The sequence below is a fragment of the Anas acuta genome, chromosome 16, assembly GCF_963932015.1.
Source record: "Anas acuta chromosome 16, bAnaAcu1.1, whole genome shotgun sequence".
Taxonomy (NCBI): Eukaryota; Metazoa; Chordata; class Aves; order Anseriformes; family Anatidae; genus Anas; species Anas acuta.
The window spans coordinates 10,988,323-11,001,238 of NC_088994.1; the positions used below are offsets into that span (position 1 = coordinate 10,988,323).

The window sequence follows — 12,916 nt, forward strand, 5'->3', positions numbered from 1 at the left end:
ATGAAATGCTCTGAATAGAGGGATTAAAAATTATCCATTGTGGCCTGAAACAACAGAGCCAAGGCACCAGTGTGGGCTGATGTTCCAGCACGGGGCTTACGGTGGCGGCAAGCAAGCAGGTGGCTGCTGCGCCCACACCTAAAGGTGCCCCATGGGTTGGCTCAGGATTCCCACCACGAATGGCAGCAGCAGTAACAGCAGAGACCTTGGCAAAGAAGGATTCAGCTCCACTGATATCATACTCTGGATTTCTGTAACTGAAATAGAGCGTTTCATGTCAGCGCAGTGAACAAAAAGAGGGAAAAGATTTCCAGAGCAAGGGGGGGAGGCCAGTTGGCTGCCTGGGCACGGAGCGATGGGATGGGGCCAGCTGAATGAAACACAGGGCAGAGGAAGGAAAAACAGGGAGAAAACCCCTTGTCCCGCAGTGCTGTCTACCAGCACTGCAGAGCAAGAACACCAAACTACAAAGTCACTGAACTGGAAAATTCGCAACATTTTTTTCTCCACATAATCTGACAGATTCAAAGCCAAACATGGAAATTTCACAGGGTGCTGATGTGCTTTTTCCCTGTTAAAGTTTCTCCGAGTTTCTGTGGAAACTCGCCTGGTTCTTGTGAGGAAAAAAATAATAAAAGTAGAAAAAGAGAGCATATTTTCAAGCAAAAGTAGTTAAATGCGACTCATAAAGTGACTGATATAGGTAACTGGGAAACTGGTAAATTAAAAACGTTTTGCCAAGTATATTTTTGCTGAAATATGATTTTTTTTTTTTTTTTTTAGTAAAAATAAGACTTGTCCAATCACCCACATTTATCAAAATAAGGAATAAAATGGAGGCTAGAGTGAGAGGGAAAGACACAAAATAAAACAAGGCAAAAAGAATGGCAACTGCCTTGAAACTTTTGTATGGAATTTACAGCAGTGCCTGGAGCCTGCTCACACCAGACAGCTTATTCCTGTTGTCAGCACCAGAAAAGCCAACCTTCTTGGCCCCTGGTCCACCCATCTCGTTGCAGGTCTGTGTGGGCCTGGGTGCAGCTCGACCCACCAGCAGTGCAGGCCCATGTAGGCCGCACTGCCAGCCTCAAGCACGGCTTTCTCATTTCAGTGTCTCTAGCAGCAAAAAACCTGGAAACTTGATATTTTAAATGGGATTTTATTCAGGGCATAGAGCGGAAGCGTGTTGTCTTTGTTGGGAACAGGAAAAGGCATTAAAAGCTCGGTGCAGCTGTAAACAAGATGCACATTGGGAGGGTTCATCACCCCGGTGAGGGTAATCGCTTTCAAGTTTAATCAAGGTAGAAGGGGGAGATTTGGAAGCATCACATCCGTGGCACACTTCCCCGCTTTGTCACATCACACCAAACACTTGATAAAAGCTCCCTTTGAAGAGGAGCCAAGTTGTTCCTTGCTCTACTATAGTGGTATTGTATTGGATTTGCTGAGCCGGGTTTCCAGTTGTGCAAAGAATTTGTAAGAGGCAGAAAAAGAGTAAGCATGTACAGAAAGCGTTACGGCTCAAAGAAAACAACAAGAGATAGAGCAGTAATTAATTATTGGGCCTTACGTCTTTATTTTTTATTTTGGCAGTGGGACAAACAGACTACTGTGTTGGTAAAATGTCAGCTCTGCATTATGAGAGGGCCTACCTTCTGTATATATTTGGTTCTATATCATTAGATATTCAAAAATCACATTCCATGTCCCCAAAATCACAAGATTGGTAAGCAAATCATGAGGTTAAAAACCTAATAGTAACAAAGGGTTGTCTTTTGTCTCTTAGCTTCTGAGCTGCTAGCCTGCCAAGCTAATTTCAATAGAGACTTGGTTAAGGGAAAATAAAAAAGGGAAGGTGAGACTTTCCCATGATTATACCAGAAGTTTAGTTTCCCAGGAAAGCAAATCTGTAATTCATCTGTAATGCGATGAGATCATTTCCATTTGATGAATCCTAAGTTTGAGAAGGCTCAAAGAAAAAAATAAAATCCAGCATCCAAAAGCAGATCACTTAGCCAATGGGTATTTGGGACGTGTGTATGCCCAACCAGAGCATGTGAAGAACATACTATTTCCCTTCACAGCTTGGAAAATGCGCTGCTGGTTTCCTTAGCAGCATTCACACTGCAGTGGGTAGAGGTGTGAAACAAAGATGCTCACATTATGGACCGCCAACAGCCTCCTGGGGCCATTCACGGGACCTGTGGCCTAACCCATCAGTACTTTTTCCTGGGCTGGGTGAAATGCTGTGGTATGGATAGCCCAGAAGCTGCCCTTAAAGCCCTGCAGCTTTTCCTCTGTCTTGGGTTTATTGAGTATAACCTCAATCCACATACCTCAGCCTGCTCTTGGCAAGGAGCATCTCACCTTGCTGCTTGTTCTACGGGGAATTGGGGTGAATGTAGGGTGCTGGGAGTGAGGCAGACCTGCTGGTGGCCACCTGTACAAGGAACAGACCCTCTCAGGAGGCTGCCCTGGTGCTTCAAGGCACAGCTCCTGCTGCGTGACACCAGGCGGCTGTGCCCCTGACTCCTGGGGAAGCAGGGCACTGGCTGTTTTGCTCCTTGTGTTAGCATGGCATTAGCATGGGCTAATGGAGATAACATCTTCCTCTCGCTTCTGCCAGCAGCCCCTCCCTGGAGACCAGCGGCTGCACAAACATTCGCTGCCCACCAGCCCCTGCTGCCTTTGTTCGGCCTGCGTGCGGCTCCTCCTGCGCAGGTGGTGTTTGCTCTCTGCACAGCTCTTGTTTCAGACAAGCTGCCTACAAAAGCTCAGGAGTCGTTGCTATTTATTCTCAGCCCTGGCTTGGCTTTGTCGAGATGACCAGGTGAGCAGGCAGGCAGTTGGTTCTCCCACTCATTTTCTACTGGATGGGGACATCAAATATTTGCTTTCAGAAGTATTTGCAGCAGCTCCTCTGCAATTAACGGCATCAACCAAAATGCTCAGAAAGGGTGTGGGAGAGCTCCTGTGCCCTTACTCCCTCCTGAGTTTTGCTATGGTGACCCAGAAATTCTTGGGCTTTGTTGCTTTGCTTCTGAGTGTATCTGATGGGCAACACAATAAAATATATGATGGGTTTCCCTTTGGCAGCACCATTTTAGACCTGCCAGTTCCAGCTCCATGCCAGACAGCTGTTCAGCTCTCAGGGAACAGTGTTCAGTTACACTACTATAAATTCAGAGAAGCTAAAGGACTCACCTTAGCCATTACCCGTGCAGCAGAACAGAATTTAGCCCTTGCATTTCAGGAACTACAAAGCTGCCTGAGGTTATGTGCTAATTACGATGTACTTGTGTCCTCTGCTCTCCTAGCTTACACTGCAAGACACCATCCAGCCATCCAACCCAGGCAAGTGTGTTTTGTCTCTGACAGGAGGTAACCCCAGCTGTGATCGAGTGTAGAAGCTGTGTTTGCGATGGGTTCAGAGAAGGGCTTCACTTTGTACAGCAAATGCTGAGCCAAGACCTTCTCCATATGAGCCACACGAGCTGATGGGTAGCTGGCACCAGCCACCAGATGAGATGTGGGCTCCTGAGGCCTCCAGAAGTGGTCTGAATCCCAGAGAAATTTTCCTTCCCTCAAAACACATGGACATAATGGCCATGCTTCAAGAGCAGACTGGAGATTTTAGAGACAAAATTCTCCATTGCTGAGATGTGTACAGGCCTTTGTGCTCTGAAGGACTCCCAGTGTCTACAGACGTGTCTGAGGCAGTGGGAGACGGGCTTTCTTCCAGGCACGAATCATTGCTCACTGCTGTGAGAGGTATTCACAGTCACAGCAACTCAGCGTGAGCTTTGCAAAAGGGAAAAAAACTACCAAACCCAAGGGACTGCATGATAGTGAGCACTGCACCCAGAGCTCTGGCAGTGACGTGCCACTACCTGCAGGGTGAAACACTCACAGCGACACCAGGACAGCAGAGGACAGGCCAATCCAGGCAGGAAAGCCTGGGGTAGGCCCCGGTCAGGGGATTCGAGCAATAGCACCATCTTCCACAGCTCTCACTTCATTATCACCATTATTTCCCTATGAATGATTGACCACAGGCAACGTTTTAAACTCGGTGCCATCGGTCACTAATGCAATCAGACCCACGTACCATGCAGGACAGGACTCAGTGCTAAGTTCCTTTTATTCTACCTTCTGCCTGGGCAGAGAGCATGCTTTTGGCTTTATGTACTCTGTAGTTTCTCTCTTTTCATTCTTTTATTTTTTTTTTCCACCTCTTGTAAAGACTTTGCTATGTCAAAATCTGTCAAACAACTCCTTGTGCCATGTTTTTACAAGAATCCTACTTGCTGAATGGTGCCAAACACCCTTTTAAACAATACTCCGTGAAGTATTGCGTTGCCTGTGCTCTGCTCTTGCATGCCATATTTAGACAAAAGCTAGGGAATTCCCTGGCCTAAACGAGGGCTTGAATGAGTCCATTCTTTTCCCACCTCAACTAAAAATGCATGTGCTCACATCAGGCACAGCTCCTTCCCAGCTTCATTTTTAATTGATTCCACATTTTATCTACCTAGAAATCAGAAGGAAAAAAAAATAATAGAAAAGGAAACGAATCAAGTGAATTCTGACCACAGAGACGTGCTCAGTCCTGCTGGGTGCATTCCCAACGAGACCAAAACCTAGGCAGCAGTAACACAAACACCCAGCCCCACGCTGCCACCAGCTAACAATAGTCAGCTCACAGCCAAATAACGCTCCTGTTGCTTTGGCCCGGTGCAAACAAACAACAAGGTTATGGCATAACACTGATAACGACTTTCAGGGGGGTTCATGGCAATGCATGAGTGCCCTGTTAGCCACCTGAGTCATTGGGGTGTCAGATGTTTCTGGAGCAAAGGAAAACCCCCAAGCACGTGGGGCATGGTGCGTAATGCCCTGTGAGCAGCCAGAGCAGCGAGCTCTGTGATTCCTGCACACACTGCCCCGCACGTTCATCCATTCAGACTGGCAAAAGCCAGCGTGCAGGGGCTCTTTACTGACGCTGCGAAAGTCAATGGGGCTGCAGATCTTTCTGGAGCGGCTATTGAAGCTCCACATTCCAGAGCGCTAGGCTAATCGCTTTTAGCCAGCCCTCCAACAGCACTCCAGTTGCTGATGTTTAAACTCTTTGCCATACTTTTGTCCACAGTGCGTGGGCCCCCAGATTTTCTGACATGTGGCTCTTCCTCTTGCTGCCAAGTCTGCTGGGAGAAGATGTCAGCCTCACAGGACCAAAACAGATGCCTTCCACACACTAACTCTGCTGGAAAAGCTTCACATAAAGGCCTATCTTCCCCTCTCCTCTTCCCCATAAGCTCTAAAAAATATCCATCATTTCTGCTCCAAGAAAGGAAGTCTGAATCCTGAAATTGAGACATTGAGCATCATCAAATACAGTGTATATAGCCTGAAAATTGAGAAGAAATACTCCAAAAAAGAAGGCAGAATTTGCATTAGAGCTCTGTTTTTATAGATACATACATACATAAAATCCATTATAGCCATTTAAGTTGTATCCGTACTGCTGATAGCAGTGATGGGGAGGGACCCTGCTGCAGACAGGATGCTGGCAGGCACCCGCCTTTTAACTGCTGCCATTTAATTCCATTCAGTGTTGCCTGGGACGACATAATAACTGAGACATCACTCAAGCCTAGACTAGCCTGGTGCTGCTAGTGTTATTGCCACTGCTGGGAGCACTCTGGGGACAGCAGTAGAGGAAAGAAATGATACGGACAGAGCTGCAGTGTTATAAAATGCACCCTTAGGATCATATGCTCAAAAGCACTCAGTTCCCATTTAGGAACCAAAATGAAATTGGCAGGATTTCAGAAGTGCTCAGCATCTATCAGCTCCTACTGAGAACATGCCGAGCTCTTCTCAAAACTGTTAGAGAAAAACAATTCGAAGATAAGAGCCTGCTTGTGGTTTACAATTAACATCATTGTGTGGGTCTTCACAGCAGTTTGGCAGGAGCAAGAATAGCTGCTCTCACAGAAGATGTTCTATATGAATTCACATCTGAAAGCATGGGGCCAGGTCTATAAGCAGTCACCTCCACTGCCTGCCTCCTGTAAGAGCTGCATACCCTAAGGAGAAATTTCCACTTTGTGTTAGAATGATGTATTTTATAGCACTTGGTAAGAGGGAGTCAGCACGCGATCATGCTAAGAGCAACCACATCAGCCGAGACAAGACCAGTATGAGTAGGTTACAGCTCAGAACATAACCCTCTGAGCTACAGTCAGGGCAACTGTGAAAACATGGGGGCAAAATGGACTAATTTAGTCCCAACCTGTATTAGTTTCTTACTTATAATTAGCAGCAACATTATATGTCTGTCTGACATATATATGTTTGTTTCTGATAACTCTAAGTTCTCTTTGTTCCGTGAATGAGACAGATGTCTTCTGGCAGTGGGGACAGAAGCAATATTCACAGTCTGGGCTGACACCAATGTGTGCCTTCAAGAGACATAAATGTTTGTCAGATCTCTTCAGTCAAGCAACTCCAGAGGCCACAAGTTGGCAAAGACCAGCAGTCTGCCAGCTTGCAGCAGTCCCACTCACTCCCTATAACCACTGATCTATTTAAAAGAAATGCTGTGAACTCAAATCGTCCTACTGTTGGCAGCTCCCCAAATCTTGAACCAGCTGAACCTTGGTGCCACACCAAAATAAATAAATAAATAATAATAATAATAAAATAATAATCATACACAAGAAACAGCTGATGTCAGGCTTCAGCTCCCCCCTCCCAGATGCACAATGACTCTTGAAGCAGACTAAGAACAAGTTCTTTTCAGCAAGATCCTCCTTTACAGTGTCCTTCATCTCATCTTGAGCCCTGTTCCAGAAACCATCTTCCAGGTAGGAGCAGCTGGCTTGTGCTTACTTTACAAGGGTTATGAAGCCTATCTATGCCTTAAGCTTAATAGTTTGATAGGTCTAATTCCACACAAAACCTCCAGAGATGCTTCTGGGGACAGTAGGAACTTGAAGGATCTGATGAGTCTTGCTACCAGTAGGCTCCTTTGGCATGGGAGGTGGATCTCTCATTTATTCTACTTCAGTACTTTCCTAGATGAGAGAGCTCAGTCAGAACTGCCAGGTAACAACAACACTCATAGCACTAGGACAACACAATAATTTCTTTTTTTTTTTTTTTTTTGTAGCTCAGGAGAATTTTTCTGTTTTCATAATAATGTTTTATTATTACATCTGGTGAAGGTGGGGACAAGTGTACTGATTCCAGAGGACCTGCTGTTCCTTCTGAGGAACAGTAAGCTCAGGAACTTGGGGGAGAGATTAAACTTTGCATAATCAAACATTGCAAGAGCTTACAGGCTCGGGACATGTTGGTTTACTTCCCAAAATCTAGAAATGAAAGCAGAAAACAGCAAAATGCATTGCACTAAAACAAGCTCAAAACATGCACAAATTTAGCTTGTCACTCCTCAAAAGTAATGATTGAGTATGATTCATTACACCCAAATATTCTAGCTCATTTTCTACAGATAATTAACCTTGTAGGCAATAATTTGCCCAACAGGCACCAATGCTAGAGGGGAACACTCTATTCCCAGGAGGAAGGCTCTGCCTCCTCAGAACAGATTGGAATAATAGACCGCAGGAATGAGGACACAACAGCTTACCATGGTTCGGCCAAGGAGCACTGCTGTCCTTTCTCTCCTGAATTTGCTGTTTATAGGACAGGGACAGTCTGAGAAGACTTATTTAGGCAAGAAATGGAGAATTCGCTGTGCCAGTGAGCAACATGTGCTCAATTCAGATGCAGTCTCCTAGGGAGCAGAGAAGATCCAGAGCTGGGTGATCACTGCCACAGCCGCCGAAGGGCAGCAAGCACTCCTCATCACAGCTGAGCTGAGCTAAACTAGGCAGGAGAGCAGAGGGTAAGCAGAGAGATAACAAGACAGACATCCTGGAGCAGCAAAGAGGCACGCTGAGCAGTGCTCCCTGGGCTGTGGCTTGTCTGCCCTATCCATAGGGAGCTAGGGGCTCACAGGTTTGCATAGCAGCTTGGAGTTTGGGCAAGGTTTTGAGTCTTTCTCTTGGTCCCTTGTATTTCCTGCTCGGTTTACACATCCTCTCAGCTCCTCATGTATATTTAATCTGAAGAACACCATTAAAATGCCAAGGAGGCTTTCAAGACAATTGTTTTGTTATATTAAACCAACTTCAATCCCAAACCCTGCTTCTGTGAAATTACTCACTGGGCAGGACAATTAAAACCTAAATTACTAACCAAATGTCATTGTCACTGTCAGAAGATTGCTGTTCTCATAGGTCAACCACAGCAGGAAAGAATTTTAACAAGATGCTGCCTGACCCCAGGGATCTCCATGCAGCCCCTTTTGCATCAGGCGCCTCGGTGTAATACAAAGACATCCATCCTTCACTGCAAAAGTTTTCACAAAGTAGCACTGCTGAGTCCTGAGTGCTGCTGCAGGTCTGAAACACCAAATGCCTCCGTGTGCATTTATTTCACTGGCATGCACTCACCCCGCATATGCTTCAGAGGATCTGTACGAGAGCCTCAGCCTGAGTGTCACCCGGTGAAACCCAAGAGCTGCATCCATTTTTAGAACAGGCCTGCCTGAAGATATGTTGCATTATCTCAGCAACACGTAAGGGAACAAAATGAACTGCAGCTCCCCCTGCCACTTATTTACCTTCTGTTTAAACAGAGTCTCTTCAGCCCGCTCCATTCCCCATTCCATGGGCACCCATTTACTCGGCACCTCTCACAGGGCTGGCCAGTCTATTTTTAAAAGCATGCTGCTGGCTTTTATCTTAAGCTGCTTTTTTTTTTTTTTTTTTTTTTTTTTTTTAGCTCTTGTACTCTTTAAACTTATTTAAAACACGTTGGCAGACAAAAGCAGTGAAGGGGGATGTAGCAAATGCTTCACAGTTGGCATTGCAAGTTGAGAATTAAGGCAAGAGAAAAAAAAAAAAAAAAAAAAAAAAAAAAAAAACAGATTAAAAATAAATACCTGAACTCAAACAGCTGCGATCCTCACTTGGGGGAATATCTCTCATGTACTCAAAGGGAGTTTATCTGAAGCTAGACTTTAGGTCTTGCTCTGGCCCAGCTCATGGCAGCAAATACACTTGGGTGCTTGCAGCTGGGAGAGCAGCAGGCTGGCAGCTGCGAGGAGAGGCTTTCTGCTGAGGCCAGTAAAAGGATGTGATCCCCCACCTGTAAGCAATTTTGCAATTGTCTCAGTTTTGCTGTTTCCAGATCTGATATGTGATCGCTGAAATCAGTGGACTTGTAAAGTCACACAGGTAGAGGGACACAACCAACAGGAGGTTTGGGCAGGATGTTCCTGCAGGGATGACTCCAAACCTGGATGCATTTCACACTCTTGACCAGAGAGTGGTCAAGCCAAAACCCCCAGCAACTCTCAAAAGATGAACTACAATGAGGGAGTTTTGAGGCCATGGGTACTGGCATAGCACTAGATGCTGTATACAAGGATGATGGGCTGACTACACTCACACATCATTAGCATCATTAGCAATAGGAGAAAGCACTCCAAAACTACCTCAGCCTCATTAGAGCTTTAATCCATTTTTCCTGGAAGAACAGGGAGTTTTTCTTTCAAATTTTTGTGACTCCCTTTGCCAAGTTCATTTCTGTCCTACTTCTATCAAATTTTGAGTAATGATATTTTGGTTGCATTTTGGTTTCTATCAGTTTAATGCCATCCATAACCTTGGTTTTCTCTACATCTGAAAATTCTGGGGAAAACATATGCTCATGTATCATATACATATTTGGCTTCCTACAGTGCATATTCTGGGGGAATGCTACTTTAGGCTGACCATGAGTTGGGATTTTTTTTTTTTTTATATATATATATTTTTTTCCAGAGGGACAACAAGGGAACGGGCTGGTTACAGACACTGCTGCTGCTACAGAGAGGATGATAACACATTGGGGTGGCCAGGCTGAAAATTGGGAATTTCCTGGCAATTTCCCAGGATGGGGAGACAGGGAATTACTGACACCCAGTTGCAAGCTTTGCATTTTGGCAGCTTAGAGATTTTTCTAGCCCTTGCCTTGGACCTCGATTTTTTTTTTCTCAGTACTCAGGTGCCAGGCTCTCCCTACAGAGCTGCCCTGAGCACCCTGCTGATGTTCCTGCAGTGACCAGACGCCCAGAGCTGCCTCTGTAATACTGTGTACGTCCCAGGCTGAGCTCAGCTCCATTTCAGATTCAGGACATCTCTGAGAACTGGTTGAAACGAGGACTCACTAAAGCTTCCATCAGATGCTGACGGGCCTCTTTGTGCCAGGAAAACGGATGTGTGCAACAGCAGCAAAAGTGCCTGGAAGCATCCCAAAGCCTGAGTGAAATGAGGGAATTTTGAGCGGCACCAAACAAAAGGAGCAGTGATTTAATCTCCACAGATGGGGAGGGGGGAGCAGCGTCAGGAAAAGCAGGAGGATGAGATTAGCTAGGCAATAAAATGAAAATGAGCAAGAGGTGGAGCAAACTGTGCTGAGATAAGAGGAGGTGGATTACAGAGCTGGCAGATGGAAGGGGAGCAGGCAGCCAAACAGGGAACAAAAAAACAGGTAATAAATCCGTAAAAATCTCAATCAACAACTTTAAATACCATTTCCAACCCATTTTCTCCAGGGAGCCAAGTGACTGTGGCAGATGTACAGCCTCCCCTGTGTGCCCCGGGCCTGCCCCGTGCTGCTGCGGGCCAGGCGACTGCGAGTGGCCAGCAAGGTGTATGTGCTGGGGCCCAAAACCCTTGCACGGCAGCCAGGATCCTTCCTGGCACAAGGATAAAGAAGTCATTTAACACCAAGAGGTGAAAGAAATCGCTTCTTTCTTGACTGACCATTTGACTCAGCCTAATTCAGCAGCATGAAAGCGACACATCGTCTCTTTTGTTGGCTGAAAGGGGCATTTCCTCAAGCCTCGCAGGGGCACATTAGGCTGGGTATCTCAGTTCCGGACGATAAGGCAGCTTTTATCAAGAAGCTTTCATTACTGTGGTTAAACTGGCAATAGGTGATTGATAATAAGCAGACATTTGACCTCTGCTCAAGAGTCATTAAGCCCTTGACCACTGAGATTTTGGAGGATAATCTCTAGAATATCTTCGGCTGTGTCATTTTGGAAAGGCCATGGTGCAGCTTTCCAGATCTCTGCATGCCCCACATGAATTCCCCAATCTTCCATTGCCTCAGGCATGTCAGTGCCCGGTGGCACTATCTCTGTCACAGTCCTCCCTATCTCAGGAGGTTATATGAAATCATTTATTTGGCATTATATTTTGGGAGTCTGGGAGAGAATGGAAATTATGTGGGTACTGCAAAAACAAAAAGGGAAATTAATGGCCGAAGATAAGTAATTACTTTATGAGTCTGAAACCTCTTTGTGGTAGGGACAGCTTTTTTCTCTGTAGTGGTGGGATGCCCAGCCCCACTGAGTTTGTGCTGAAGAGAAGCAGCAGTGATGGCTCACACTTCATTGTAGACATCCGTATGGAATAATAAATACACGTCTTGAGCTGGCAGTTTCCCATCCAAATGTAGGGCATGGGCAGATTAATCTCATTGCTGTTGAGCTGGGTCAAATGATCTCCACTTCCAGAGGTACCCCAAATGGGTACCTCTTCCTCCCTCTGCCCCCTTAGCTTGTTTAATGTCCCTCAAACCATGGCTGTAAAAAACAAAATTGTACTATAAAGGGGCATAGGTCCAACCTTGTAAACATTGTTTTCATTTATCTCTTCAAGGCTCCCATTAGCTTTCCCTCATAGTCTGCTACAGATATGGCAAAAAGGTGCCTGGGACAATAATCTTCATTTTTGGCCTTTAAAAATCATAGACTGGAGAATAAATTTCATTTCAGGCAGACAAAGAGCTCTGATTTGAATTTTTTGGGGGTGGGTGGGAATGCACAACCTTTCCCCAGCAGAGGACCAGGAGAGCAGAGTGGTGCAGTGTGGGGAGGGCAAGGGGATGGCGGGGAAGGCAGGGAGAGCCTCGAATCGGGAGCTCTGTCCGGGAGCTTTCTTGAAAATCCCTCTGACTCCTAGCTATTGGCATGTTTTTAGGAATAAGAAGCATTTCTACAATGTTGAACAGACTGGAAAAAAAAAAAAAAAGAAAAAAAAAGTCTATTTTCTTTTTTTAAGAACATTTTTTTCCCTTTGGAAAGCACTGTGGTCAGTCTTGGACAAACTGTGGGAGTTAAGTGCATGAAATTCAATACTCATGTTATATACCAGAGGTCAGGCTCAGGGTCCCTTCAGATCTAAAGCATACGTGCAATAAACATTTCCCCAAAAAGCCCCTCCAAAACCCCCTAAGCCTTCCATTCAGCTTCTGGAAACCGCGGCGCAAAGACAGAACAAGACCTGGTGGCAGAAAGTCAGCAAAGAGGACAAAAACATTCGGAGTTTACATTCGACTTCAGTTCCTACAGCATTCACGCTCCCTGCCTAGCCAGAGCCTGGTGGGGAGGCTCAGTAAACAGCATCACCCTGACGAAGCCCAGCACCCGGAGCCGACGCACCGAGGGCTCATGGAGCAGCCCGGGGCTCCCAGCTCTGCAGGCACTTGCTCCTCAGCTGACCCCAGAAGCTGCTGTATTTCACATGCTGTTCCTCCCTCATCCGAGCTGTGCTGTGAGATAGCTCATCCCGCTGGAAACTATAACTAAAAACACCGTCTAAAAACAGCTCCTCTTGCTGCGTGCCCAGAGGGGAGGAGCGGTCCCCAACGAGCACAGACAAACGGAGCTCGAATAAATAGCTGGGCTGAAAAGGACCCAGGAGGGCAGCCCAGGGCTGCGGGGCCGGGCAGTGATTTCACACCAAGAGGCAGGATCTCTCGGTGTGAAAGTGCCCGGCGATGACTTGCCCGC

General features: G+C 46.1%; 1 long non-coding RNA gene across 1 annotated transcript; it reads left to right on the forward strand.

Annotated features, from left to right (window-relative positions):
* Positions 1-6,736: 6,736 nt before the first annotated feature.
* Positions 6,737-11,141, forward strand: LOC137865203 (uncharacterized). Its single transcript, XR_011101833.1, has 2 exons — positions 6,737-6,869; positions 9,897-11,141. It is a non-coding gene; the product is annotated as an uncharacterized lncRNA (long non-coding RNA).
* The last annotated feature ends 1,775 nt before the right edge of the window (positions 11,142-12,916 follow it).